This window comes from Chiloscyllium punctatum, chromosome 29 (genome assembly GCF_047496795.1).
Source record: "Chiloscyllium punctatum isolate Juve2018m chromosome 29, sChiPun1.3, whole genome shotgun sequence".
In the NCBI taxonomy this organism is placed as follows: Eukaryota; Metazoa; Chordata; class Chondrichthyes; order Orectolobiformes; family Hemiscylliidae; genus Chiloscyllium; species Chiloscyllium punctatum.
The window spans coordinates 78,191,747-78,204,711 of record NC_092767.1 but is presented as its reverse complement, the minus strand read 5'-3'; the positions used below and the strand labels follow the sequence as shown (position 1 = coordinate 78,204,711).

The 12,965-nt window shown below is 42.3% G+C and overlaps 1 long non-coding RNA gene across 1 annotated transcript; it reads right to left on the bottom strand.

Moving 5' to 3' along the window:
* Window positions 1–1,446: 1,446 nt before the first annotated feature.
* Window positions 1,447–8,754, bottom strand: LOC140454644 (uncharacterized). Its single transcript, XR_011952733.1, has 2 exons — window positions 8,422–8,754; window positions 1,447–2,013 (listed from the first exon to the last, which is right to left on the bottom strand). It is a non-coding gene; the product is annotated as an uncharacterized lncRNA (long non-coding RNA).
* Window positions 8,755–12,965: the final 4,211 nt, after the last annotated feature.

Sequence of the window (12,965 nt, the reverse complement as noted above, 5' to 3'; positions counted from 1 at the left end):
GAGCATAAATTAATGGCTATAATTATCAACTTCCAACAAGTGAAATGGTTAACAACAGTAATACAAAACCTCAAATTCTCAACTAAACATAGCAGAACCATTAGCAAAACTAGTGTTCAATAATATTCTCACTACTTAGAAAATGTGTGCATTCTAGAAGGCAGACATAATTCAATAAATTGTTTGACATCATCTTCTTCACGTATGATTTTCACTCAGTTTTGTATAAGCATTAACAATTCTACTGCATTAACATCAGTCAGACACAATCCACTTGTGCTTCATTCCAGGAAAATGTATACATGATCTAAACATCATTAGTTTTGCCATTTGAAGCTTGTCACTTGGCAGAACATTCCAAAGTGAATTTCAAACCCAGACTGTTCCAACAGTAGTGAACTATGCCATGCACTAGTTTAAAAAAAAAATCATTGGGTATGTGTGTCACTGAACAACATAGCATTTATCACCTATCCCTAGTTACCATTGAGATGGTGAGCTGCCTTCTTGAACTGTTGCAGTCCATGTGCTGTAGGTAGACCACATCCTCCAGTCAGTCAGCTCCAACTCATCAATGTTGACCTGCTGTGGTTCACCACCTGCTTGATTGGGTATTCTAGGATTCTGATTCAACAATACTGAAGGAACAACAATTTATTTCCAATTTGGGATGGTGAGTGGCTTGGAAGGTAACTTGCATGTGGTGTTCTGCTGCCCTTGTCCTTCTACAGAGAAATGTTTGTTGGTTTAAAAGATGGCAAAGGAATCTTGGTAATTTTTTGGTGTTCTAGATGGTACGCATTGTTGCTGCTGCTGAGTATCAGTGGAAAAGGGAATGGATGTTTGTGGACGTGATGGCAAACAAGTGGGCTGCTTTATCCGATGGTGTTGCTGGAACATCATTCTCCCAGGCAAATGGTAAGTTTTCCATCACACTCCCAACTTGTGCATTGTACAGGAAGGAGAGGTTTTGATGAGTCAGGAATGCGTTACTCACTGCACAATTCCAAGCCTCTGATCTGCTTTTGTAACCACAGTACTTACATAGTTAGTCCAGTTCAGTTTCTGGTAACCATCAGGATGTTGATAATGGGGGATTGTGCGATGGTGATGCCACTGAATTTCAAAGGTCAATGGTTATATACTCTTTTCTTAGAGATGGTCATAATCTGGCATATGTGGAGCAAATGTTACTTGGCATTTTTCACACCAAACCTGGACATTGTCCAAGTGTTTCTGCATTTGGACCATGGACTGTTCAGTACAACCTGTTTTGCTCTAAAGCAGTAGTTGCATTCTCATGTGACGTCATGTTATAGAAAATTGTGCAACAGTAATAACAGGGGCTACGGGAAAAACAGAGTTGGGGCAAACCACCAAATGTATCAGTAAAAATTAAAACAAAGCAGTACTAGTTAGCCAACAGAAACAACAGCACAGTCTAAGTAAATGTTAGTATCATATTTTAATGAAATAATACAATAACTTTAGGGTGTTTCTGATTTTGTTGCGTTACAGTACTGTAATAGGCAGGGGCTGAGGGTCATCAGCATTACTTTCAGGTGCAGTTTTTGGCAGGGTTACAACAAAAGAAAATATTTAATCCAGAAGCAGATGGCTATAATTCAATGTCTTCCAACTGATTCTTGGGGGTTGGCTTAAAAAAGGCATCTAGTTTTTGCTGCTTTGCCATCTTTCTCCTTTCACGAAGAAGCTGTTCATAGGGTGACAGATAAGACTTTAAGCCACAAACTGCTATCCTGCTGCATTCTGCATTGTAATCATTATCTTATAAGAGCTGTAACTGCTTCTCAACTTCCCTCTGGAAAAAAACAAAAGTGGAAAGTTCTCATGGTGCTGCACCCTGGATTTCATTGTCTTCATCTCTACTTTCAACTTCCCCCACTTCAACAAGCTGTTGTAGATGAGTCTCCACTTCTTCAAATCCAACTTGCTTAGCAAAAGCAACACAATGTTCTTTGATTGCTGGAAGCTTGTCTGACGGTTCAACACCTTTAAAAGCATGAAGAAAATTTGCGAGAAGTTTCCACCAAAATGCATGCAAGCAGTCCTCACTGACATCATCATAGGCTTCCACAATGATGTCAACAGCATTCTTAATGTTAAAGCTCTTCCAAAATTGAAGAATACTGTCTTCATTATCCCCTTCAATAGCTGCAATCAGCTTCCTTAATGTGCACCTTAAATAATAAGCTTTAAAAACTGCTATTGCATCCTACTCCATGGGTTGAATGAGAGAGATTGTGTTTGGAGGTAGAACTAGCACTTTGACGTTTTTAGAAAGCTCAACAATAGTGGGAGGAAGGCATGCTGCATTAGCCAGATTGAGAAGAATCTTGAAATCGAAATCTTTTCTCCTGTAATAATTTCTAAAAACATCCTCAAAAACATCAACAATACAGTCAGAAAAAAACTGCCCCATCATCCAACCTCTTTTGCTTGACCTGAAGTAAATACCTAGAGTGAACTTAAGGTAACCGGGGATGGAATCGCATAATAGCTTGTTTTTAAAAAATTGTTTCCCAATTCACCAATCGCATTACAACCAAATCACATTGATGAAACGCCACTATAGGAAAACAACCTGTATCAGAACACAGAACATAACAGCACAGTACAGGCCCTTCGGACCTTCGATGTTGTGCCGCCCTGTGAAAGCAATCTGAAACCCATCTAACCGACACTATTCCAATCTCATCCTATGCCTATCCACTGACCATTTAAATACCCCTACAGTTGGCAATTCTACTACTGTTGCAGGCAGTGCGTTCCACATCCCTACTACCCTCTCAGTAAAGAAACTACTTCTGACATCTGTCCTATATCTATCACCCCTCAATTTGAAGCTATGCCCCCACGTGCTAGCCATCACCATCCAAGGAAAAAGGCTCTCACTGTCCACCTGAACTAACCCTCTGATTATCCTATATATCTCAATTAACTCACCTCTCCACCTTCTTCTGTCCAATGAAAACAGCTTCAATTCCCTCAACCTTTCCTCGTAAGACCTTCCTTCCATACCAGGCAACATCCTAGTTAATCTCCTCTGAACCCTTTCTAAAGCTTTCACATCCATCCTATAATGCAATGGCCAGAACTGCACGCAATACTCTAGGTGCACCACACCAGAGTTTTGTACAGCTGCAGCATGACCTCATGGTTCCAAAACCTGATCCCTCCACCAATAAAAACTAACACACCATATGCCTTCTTAACAACCTGGGAGGGATTTATGTTCATGGACACAGATCTTTCTGCTCACCTACACGACCAAGAATCTTACCATTCACCCAGTACTCTGTATTCCTGTTACTCCTCCTAAAGTGAATCACCTCACACTTTTCCTCATTAAATTCCAACTAACACCTCTCAGCCCAGCTCTGCAGCTTATCTATGTCCCTCTGTAACCTGCAACATCCTACTGCACCATCCACAACTCTACCGAGCTTGGAGTTGCCCACAAATTTACTAACCCATCCTCCTACACTCTCACCCAGGTTGTTTATAAAAATAACAAACAGCAGTGGACCCAAAACAGATCCTTGCAGTAACACCACTAGTAACTGAACTTCTGGATGAACATTTCCCATCAACCACCACCCTTTGTCTTCTTTCAAGTAGCCAATTTCTGATTCAAACCACTCTCAATCCCATGCCTCTGTATGTTGTGCAATAGCCTACCTTGGGGAACCTTATCAAACGCCTTACTGAAATCCATATACACATCAACTGCTTTGCCCACATCTACCTATTTGGTCACCTTCTCAAAGAACTCACTATCCCTAATCAACTTATTCCTAGCAAGATGATTATAAGTCCTATCTCGTATAGCCTTGTCCACCACTTCACCCACAACCGAAGTAACACTCACTGGTCTATAATTACCAGGGTTGTCTCTACTCCACTTCTCAAATAAGGGAACAACTTGCTATCCGCCAGTCTTCTGGTACTATTCCTGTAGACAATGATGACATAAAGATCAAAGCCAAAGGCTCGGCAATCTCTTCTCTGGCTTCCCACAGAATCCTAGGATAAATCTCATCTGGCCCAGGGTTTATACCTATTTTCACACTTTCCAGAATTTCTAACACCTCCTCGTTGTGAACCTCAATCCCATCTCGTCTAGTAATCTGTTTCTCATATTCTCCTTGACAACAGTATTTTTCCTCAGTATTCACACTGGAAAAAGACAAAGACATTCATTTAGCGCTTCCCCATCTCCTCTTAATCCACGCACAACTTCCCACTGTCCTTGATTGGACCTAACCTTAAGCTAGTCATTCTTTTATCCCTTATATATCTATAGAAAGCTTTTGGATGTTCCCTAATCCTATCTGCCAACAACTTCTCATGTACCCTCTTCGCTAGACTTAGCTCTTTCTTCAGGTCAGTCCTGGCTACCTTGTAACTCCCAATCACCCTAATTGAGCCTTCACATCTCATCCCAACATAAACCTGCTTCTTCCTCTTGACAAGAGATTCAACTTCCTTAGTAAACAATGGCTCCTGCGCTCGACAACCTCTTGTCTGAAAGATACATACTTATCAAGGACACACAATAAGCTCCACATTTCGATTGTGCCCATCCCCTGCAGTATCATATGCATCCTAAATCTTGTCTGATCGCATCGTAATTGCCTTTCCCGCAACTGTCGCTCTTGTCCGCCAGTGTATACCTACCCTTTTCCACTACTAAAGTAAACATAACTAAATTGTGGTCATTATCACCAAAGTGCTCACCTACCTCCAAATCTAACACCTGGCTGGGTTCATTACCCAGTACAAATTCTAATGTGGCCTCTCCCCTTGTTGGGCTTTCTACATACTGTGTCAGAAAACCCTCCTGCACACAGTGGACAAAAACTGACCCATCTAAAATACTTGAACTATAATATTCCCAGTCAATATTTGAAAAGTTAAAGTTCCCCCATAGCACCTACCCTGTCACTCTTGTTCCTATCGAGAATCATCTTTGCTATCCTTTCCTCTACATCTCTGGAACTATTCAGAGGCCTAAAAAAACTCCCAACAGGCTGACCTCTCCTTTCCTATTTCTAATCTCAGCCCATACTACCTTAGTTGACAAGTCCTCAAATGTCCTTTGTGCAGCTATAATACTGTCCTTGACTAACAATGCCACACCCCCACCTCTTTTACCATCTTCTCTGTTCTTACTGAAACATGTAAATCACGGAAACTGCAACAACCATTCCTGTCCCTACTCTACCCATGTCTCTGAAATGGCCACAACATCAAAACCCCATGCTGCAAGTTCACCCACCTTATTCCGGAAGAGTGCTGAAAATTAGATTAGATTAGATTACTTACAGTGTGGAAACAGGCCCTTCGGCCCAACAAGTCCACACCAACTCGCCAAAGCGCAACCCACCCCCCTACATTTACCCCTTCACCTAACACTATGGGCAATTTAGCATGGCCAATTCACCTGACATGCACATCTTTGAACTGTGGGAGGAAACCGGAGCACCCGGAGGAAACCCACGCAGACACGGGGAGAACGTGCAAACTCCTGAAGTGGGAATTGAATTGAACCCGGGTCTCTAGCGCTGTGAGGCAGCAGTGCTAACCACTGTGCCACTGTGCCGCCCACCAACTGTGCAAACATCTCCATTTTTGACTTTATGATAGAGGGAAGGTCATTGATGAAACAGCTGATGATAACTGGGCAAAAACAGTACCATGAGGAACTCTTGCAGTGATGTCCTGGAGCCTGGATAACTGACATCTATCTTCCTGTATGCTCAATATGACTTCAACCCTGACTCCCTTTGACTCCACTTTGCTAGGACTCCTTGATGCCACACTAGGTCAAATGCTATCGTGAGTCAAGGACTGTTACTCTCACTTCACCTCTGGAGTTCAGCTCTTTCTAATGTTTGAACCAGTCAGCAGATGCTGCTTGATAGCACAGTCGATGACATCTTCCATCACTTTACTAATGATCAAGAGTAGACTGATGGCGTGGTGACTGGCTAAACTAATTTTTTTTGTTTTTTGGTACAAGACATTCCTGGGCAAGTTTCCACCATGTCAGGTAGACCCCACCTTTGCAGCTGTACTGGAACAGCTCAACTAGGGATGCAGCAAGTTCTGAATTCTTCATACTTCATCAAAAGCCCAGCCTTACACAGGATCATTGTCAAAGTACTTTTACCTCACATGTCTTCCACCATCATCTCAATGAACAACATTAATTTTAAGATTGTTCTTTAGCAGTTTTTATTTATATCCCAAAAATGATCCAATTAAAACTGACATCTCAGAATGTTTCAATTTTAGTACTATCAGCCACGTAATCTCAAACCATACTAGGAAAACTACAATTATCCTGGAGCTTGATTCTTAAGTTTGCAGGTCTCACTCATTACTCTGTTGTTGGTCTTCCCTCAACATAGCTTCTCCCCGATGGTACTGTCTGTTCATCATATTTTCTGTTGATCCACTTATTTAACTCACATTTATGAAATATTGGGGGTTTCCACAAGATTAATGTACATAACAATCTACATAAGAAAAAGGTCAAAGTCTTGACCAACGGAAGAGCCCAAATACAACGCACATGGTGACTATTTAGCAAAAAAGCTTCTTTTGATATTGTTCATTCTTTGGCAGCAAGAAGCTCCTGGCGTTCACTCAGATTTCTATTGCAGACAAAGTGACAGCAATTTTATGGGGTATCAGATGTGGACGATATTAAGATCGTGAGGACCAAATATTAAACATGGCAAGCCATTTAGCTGTCCAAGAACTAGCATCTTAAGAGATAAGGAAAGAAAACTGAGAAGGGGTTAGAGGTGAGAAGATGTGGCAATTGGGGTGGGGGAGGAGACAAGAGAATTGAGAAAGATGGAGAAGGCTAATACAAAAGGCAAGAGCTACGGACTAACTATGCAAGCAATAAATCAAAAATAAATCAAACAAGTTTCAATTGTCAGATCAATGAATTCAGAAACTGAAGGTTCAAATCAAATTTCATAGTTTGAGAATATTAATTCAGTCTTTAAAAAATTAAATAGGAAATAAAATGCTGGTAAACGGTGAAGGTTCACAAAGTTAAAGATTGTCGTAAAAATCCAAGATGTTAACCAAATGCCCTTTTGGGAAGGAAAGCTTCATTTGGCCCGTATGTCACAGTGAGTCCCAGGCCAATGAGATTAATATTAAATCCCCTTTAAAAAGTGGCTGACTGAATTTCTCAAGTTTAACCTACACTATTGGCTTTATTCTGAACTGCATTAATCATCTAGACAACTGAGCTAATCAATCCTCACATTAATGCAGTACGCATCTCATAAAAAGTAAAATGTTAGCCAATTATAAAAATATTGAATAAATCAAGTCATTTAACTTTCAAAGTTACTCAGTGAAACTAAAACACATTAATATTTTACAATTATGTACATTCTCCATCCTTTTTGCTTTCAATTCATCCCCTTTTATTCCTTCTTCCCCACCTTCAGTCCTGACAATTCCTCTCTGTCCCCCTTTACCATCTCCCACCTCTTAACATCACCTTCCATATCCTTCTCCCTCCCCAAATCTCCTCTTCCATTCTTCTCACTCCTCCTTCCCATTACTGTAAACAACTTTCATCACTCTTTGTAAACTCACCACTGCACCTCCCCCCCCAACCCCCTTCTCCATCTCTCTCTTCCACCTTTCCCATTTCTAAGTGGTAATGGAAGTAGTTTTGCAGTGTGTGAGGCACAGGAGGTAGGGGTGATATTTGTTTGGGGGAGTAGATATGGAGGAGGTACTGGAGGAAGTATGGATGTGGACGTGCTATTGGGAGGGTTGTGGGGTACTGGAGTTATTTTTAGGGGATATTGGGAGTTATCTTGGGGGGTATTGGGGTGACTTTTGAGTATGGAGTGACTTTGGGGGGCACTGGGATAATTTGGAGGGCGTATTGGGGTGATTTGGAGATAGTGATGATATTTTGGGAGAGTATTGGAATGATTTGGAGACTATTGAGGTGATTTTGGGGGGGTATTGGCATGAGTTTGGAGTAATTTTGGCAGAGTATTGGGGCAATTTGGGGGATATTGGAGTGATCTGAGTGTTGAGGCAATTTGGGGGGGGGGGGGAATATTGGGGCAATTTAGGGTATATTCCAGGGAGTATTGGAATGGTTTTGGTGAGTACTGAGCGATTTGGTGAAATATTGGGGTGAGTACTGGCATGTTTCTGGAGAGGATTGGTGTAACTTTGGGCGAGTATTGGGGCAACTTGGGGACATTGGAGTGATTTGGGAGAGTATTGGAGCGATATTGGGGTGATTTGGGGAAAGTTTGGGGTGTGTTGGTGTGATTTGGGAGGGGGGGGGATAGTGAAATGATGTTGAGTGTGTGTGTGTGTGGGGGGGGGGGGGGGCCTCACCTCCTGATTTTCTTTCGACGCCTCCGGCCCGCGCCGCCTCACACTTTGGCGCCTACCGCCGCCACCCGCTCCCTCCGCGCTTCCAGTATCGTCCCCGCCGCCGACCCCCAAACCTCTCCCATCGCATCTGCGTCGAATCTCGAAGCGGCCGGCGGTATATTTCGGGACCGGGGAGGGGTGAGGAAGTGGGTCTGAGGGTGGGACACTAGGGGCGATGGTGGGGTGGCGAATTAAAGACGTCGATAAATGGCGGAAGGTTATCGCTTCCTCCTCGCGGTGGAAGCGTCACGCGGCCAAGCCTCTCCATTATCACATCAAAATGGGGGGGTGCAAACGACATCTTCACATATTGCCGCACGTAATGTGAAGGAGTTAATTCTTTATGAGGTTCCAACGTTGGATCTAACAGTTTCTTCCCCGATTGCAGATGTATTCGAAGCGCATGCTGGATTGATCAGCGGGATAGTTGAAAAGAGACGTACTTGATCCTCCCCTACTCCTGAGTCCGTGAATGGTCTGAGCCAGGCTCGAGGAGCAGCGCGCGCCCTTGTAGCCACGTGGTCCAGGGCTTGAAGCACGTGGCGCTGGGAATGGGAGCCATTGGGGCAGGGATGGATTGGGAATTCTGAAAAGGTATGGGAATTCTGTGAGAGAATAGGAATCAGGGACGTGGGAAAAATGAGAATGGAAAATATGTTGGTGGTATGGAATGGGAATCGCAGAGAATGGGAAACAATGTGGAAAGGGATGGGAGTTCTGTGAGGAATGGGAATTCTGAAAGGGAATGGCAGATATGCTGGTGTGAGGGAATGGGAATTCAGAGGAAGTGGAATGGAATACCTGGGGTTAGCAGCGAATGGGAATTTGGAGCCAGAGATGGGAAACGAGTGGGAAAAATGTGAATTCTGAGAGGAAACAATGGGAAGACATGAGAGGTTTGTGATGCAATGGGAATTCTGAGATGGAGTGGGAAATATGGAGATTGGAAGGAATTGAAATTCTGAGAAGAAATGGGAAACGGGAATAGTTTGAATGGGAATGCTGAAAGCAACTGACAAACATGGGGAAGAGAGAGAATGGTAAACATGAGATGTGAGATGGAATTAGAATTCTGAGAGGAAATGGGAGACTGAGAGAATGGGAAACACAATGTGAGAAAGTGTGGGAGTTCTGCGGGGATGGAAGATATGAATGTGGGGTTAAAAAAGAATTCTGAGTGGATTGGGAAACAGGGTGGGATAGAGTGGAAAATTTGAAAGGGAATGGGAAATCTGAATTCTGAGAGGGAATGGGAAATGGAATTGGGAGTGAATGGGAAATATATTGTGATTAGGAATGGGAGTTCTGCGAGGAATAGAAATTCTGAGGGAGAATGAAAAAATGGAGGTGGAAGATGATGGGAATTCTGAGAGGGAATGGGAAACAGAGGAGTGGGATGGAAAGTGAATTCTGAGAGCAAATGCTTGTGGGAGGTAATGGGAATTCTGATAGGGATTGGGAGACATGGGAGTGGGACGGAATAGGAATTGTTGGGTGGAATGGTAAATGGGGGTTTTTATTCGATTACATTACAGTGTGGAAACAGGCCCTTCGGCCCAACAAGTCCTCACCGCCCTGCCGAAGCGCAACCCACCCATACCCCTACATTTACTCCTTACCTAACACTACGGGCAATTTAGCATGGCCAATTCACCTGACCTGCACATTTTTGGACTGTGGGAGGAAACCAGAGCACCCAGAGAAAACCCACGCAGACACAGGGAGAATGTGCAAATTCCACACAGTCAGTCGCCTGAAGCGGGAATTGAACCCGGGTGTCTCGCGCTGTGAGGCAGCAGTGCTAACCACTGTGCCACCGTGCCAGGGTGTGGGCTGGAATGGAAACTCAGAAAATGGGAATTCTGAGAAGGAATGAGACGTGGTAAGCAGGTTGGAATTGGAATTCTGGGAATTAATTGGAATTTAGTGTAGGACAGTATGGAGTTCTGTGAGGGAATTGGAATTCTGAGAGCGAATGAAAACATGGGATGGGTGGGAATAGGAATTCTGAGAGGGAATGGGACATGTGGAGTGGAATGCAAAGGGGATTTTGTGGGAATGGGATATAATGGGAATGGGAACCATATGGTGGAGGTCAAATAGGATTTCTATAGAGTGGAAAGCATTGGGTTGGAGAGAATAGGAATTATGTGAGGAAGTCAGAATTCCCTGAAAGGAGGTAGCTTTGTAGTGTGAGGAAATGGGAATCCTGAGAGTAGGTGGGAACCATATAGGATGTTTTGGGAATTCTGAGAACGCATAGTTTCTCTGAGGGAATGGAAGCAATGTGGGAGGGATTGGGAATTGTGGGAAAGAATGAGCATTGTGGAGAAAATGAGAATCATGATGGAAAGAATAAAGAATTATGGGAAGGACAGAGGACTGCGTGACGGTTGGCACTAGAGATTGCTTTGAGGCATTAGGACTTATTATCTTGAAGGCACACTGATATACAGTTCAGTATAATTTCATCAATTAAGATGGCAATATTCTTTAACTTTGTGATAATCCTTGCTGCATGATAGAATATTTATAACACAGAAAGGAGTTATCCATTCAGTAATGTCCACATTGGCTGTTTCCAAGATCATCTGGTCTGCCTAATTGTGTAAATATTTCCAAATTCAATGAGATGTTGATGATAATCACTGTCACAGGGTGAGCACTCCAAATGCTGTGTGTTTCTTGACCACAAGCCTTATAAGGTATTATACTCTGTGTTGTGTATGATACTAAATCTGCTGAGAATTGTGGCCTTTTGTTGATTATGGTGCTCAATTACTTCAAAAGATGAGGGCCATGTCACCAGCTGGGCTAACTCCTAAACTTTGGAATTCCATCCTTAACCCTCTTTGTTACCCTCTCTACCTTTTTAAGATGTCCTTTTAAGATAATTTCCAATCAACTTGTTCAGAAAGGTTATCATTCACCTCCAAGTAACTGTGGATGGGACTTGAAACTGGGCTCTTGGTCTAGAAGTAGGGACACCAGCACAAGTGCCTTTAAGATATCCTTTTAAAACCTATTTGTTTTATTTTGATCACTTGTCTTAAGAGCTCCTTGTGTGGCTCAGTTTCAAACATAATTTAATAAAATTCCTGTGAAGCACCTTGGGAAGTTTAATTATGTTAAAGAAGAATCATTGTAAATGTAGGACATTGTTAAACTGAATGAAAGAAAACTTTGCATTTCTGACACTGTGTTTATAACCTCAAAGCTCTTTCATTGGGGTTCCATCGGGCTAAGAACCAGGTCCCTTATTTTCTGTAGCATGTTCTACTGCATTAGACTTGAAAGAAATCTGCAGGTGATACTAAGTTTGTTGGTGTGGTTAAAAGTGAAGAAGAAAGCTTGTGACTGAGGGAAACAAACAGTAGACTAGATCAGTAGATGGGGCATTGGCAAATAGTGTACAAGCTAGAGAAAAGTGAGGTATTGCATTTGGAGAAGTCTAAGAATCAAGGAATCATTGGTCTACGTGGTGACAGTGGCATAGGTCAGTTCTATTATCCAGTTCAGTCAGGAAACGACCAGAGGACATAAAATATAAGCAGAAAGTAAATCTGTCTATCTTTTGAATCCAAGAGAAATGAAAAGCAGGATCTGTATTAGTCTTAAATGATTTAAGACTATGCATCACACCAGAACAAGATGAAATATACATCAGATTTAGGCTTAGGAAAAGCTCCTATATCTTTGAAGTGTTATCTATAGATCAATAAATCAGACTTAATTAAATCTACATCAATTCCAGGAAACCTAAGGGTAATGGCAAACACTTGCTAACACATCACACATTTTCCTCAGGCCAGTATCACAGGAATAGACCTAGATACAAACTGCAGCTCATGAGAATTTAGAAAATGAGAATAAGAATTGTTTTATTCAGCAATCCTTTGATGGACTAACTGTTGCTGCTTTGAGGCTTAGGGGAAAGGCACTTTGCAAAGGTACAGATGGTTATGAACCATACAAGATGAATACAGAGATGAGCACCATTATCTAGCATTCCTGACAGCATTGGTTGTTGCTCGTTTTGATGACAAGGATCTGATTAACCTTGACTGGATGCAAATCTAGACCCAATTACATGTATGGCTGTCAAGTACCAAGTTACATACACATGGAGACCAAACCCTTGATGTAAGCATCTGATAATAAGGTTGGAAGCAAACAGTAGCAGCTTTGAAAATGACCTGAGCAATTTCTTTTGTAGCTTTGCCCAAAGATAGGGCTGAATTTCAGCATACATCAGCTGATGCTAAATTTGACAAGTTTCATGGAACGTTTCTCTCCATGAAGCCCAGCACAATTTCTCTCACTATTGTCTGAAACACACTTCATACCTATGCATCCTATGAATGTAAAAAATAGGAGCAGGAATAGGCCATCTAGCCCCTTGAGCCTGCTTTGCCATTCGATAAGATCATGGCTGATCTTTTCATGGACTCAGTTCCACTATCCACCCACTCACCATAACCCTTAATTCTTTTACTATTCTAAAA